At 47.2% G+C, this 1,228-nt stretch overlaps 1 non-coding gene across 1 annotated transcript; it reads right to left on the bottom strand.

Annotated features, from left to right (window-relative positions):
* Positions 1-830: 830 nt before the first annotated feature.
* Trnak-cuu (transfer RNA lysine (anticodon CUU)) lies at positions 831-902 on the bottom strand. Its single transcript has one exon. It is a non-coding gene; the product is annotated as a tRNA-Lys (tRNA).
* Between the last annotated feature and the right edge of the window lie 326 nt (positions 903-1,228).

Below are 1,228 nucleotides of genomic sequence, written 5' to 3'. Positions count from 1 at the left end.
TGATGACGTTACCGTATGGTTGTAACGCAGAGAAAATTACGTCCTTCGACACTTCAAAAGGTAGTTCAAACACCCTAATCGTGCGTTGACCGCACTCTGCGAGTTCAAGTGTTACAGCTCCGACGAGACCATCAGAGTATTTGAACTTAAGTCCATTAGCATGGCGGCTAGTAACATCTTCACACACATCGGTGTTTGTCATTTTAATATGAACGACACTACTCGTGATCGAAAAATGGATTCAGAGAACGTGGGTAGGGTCCAAACGAACTTCTTCACATAGGAACGTTTCAACTTCATGTGCACGAGTTCGCGCATGTTCAGCTGCGAAGGAAACTTTAATGGTTACACGGCGGTAAGCGCTCGACATGTTGTTCACGGTGGAAGGACACAAGCCTTAAAGCTAAGACGCGGAAGTAAACAAACCTGCATCGGAGCACGGGGCCGGCGCGCGGGGCCGTCTGCACGCTGCCATGGCTGAGAGCCGACTGCCACTGAGCTAAGGAGACGCATCCTAGAGCTCTTTTGGGGTACTTTCTTCTTATGCACTAGTGAGTAGGAGCCCTTCAGCTGGAAACGCACCGCTGTAGCGACCACTATTTGCATTTAGTTAGCACACCTTCTGCTTTCCTACTCATCTCACACGATATCGATGTACACCTAAAATTCCAAAACAACACATTTGTTTCACTTCACAGTCACTTTCCGCATCAAACACCATTCCTCTGATATTCATAGAAAGCTAGGTATCGTCATAACCCGTTACATTCATTACGCAAGGCTCACGAGAGGGGAGTGGGTTACATTCGAATAGACACAAAATTTAGCGCCGCCCAGCGTGGGCTCGAACCCACGACCCTGAGATTAAGAGTCTCATGCTCTACTGACTGAGCTAGCCGGGCTCCACATGACGCATTACACGTCATACATTACTGATGGGACCGGCGACCATCTATGGGAGATCCTCCTTACTACAGCTTATTTCCTGCTGCCACAAATGAGTTACAATCCTATTCAATGAAAAATTGTCTCCGACAGGCATCAAATCTGCTTGAAATGATACATAGCTAGCTGCACCATTATTCAACACACATGCTCGATTGTGCTCAGACGACTGTGGCGTAGCTCTTGGGTCCTGATTCAGATGCATGAGTTCCTACAGAAACTCTCCTGAACGGCACTATGCCAAAAATTTTGCTACATATCACCCATGTCTTGCTTTTGCTTC

The sequence above is a fragment of the Schistocerca gregaria genome, chromosome 7 (assembly GCF_023897955.1).
Source record: "Schistocerca gregaria isolate iqSchGreg1 chromosome 7, iqSchGreg1.2, whole genome shotgun sequence".
Taxonomy (NCBI): Eukaryota; Metazoa; Arthropoda; class Insecta; order Orthoptera; family Acrididae; genus Schistocerca; species Schistocerca gregaria.
This window is presented reverse-complemented; position numbering and strand designations above follow the sequence as displayed.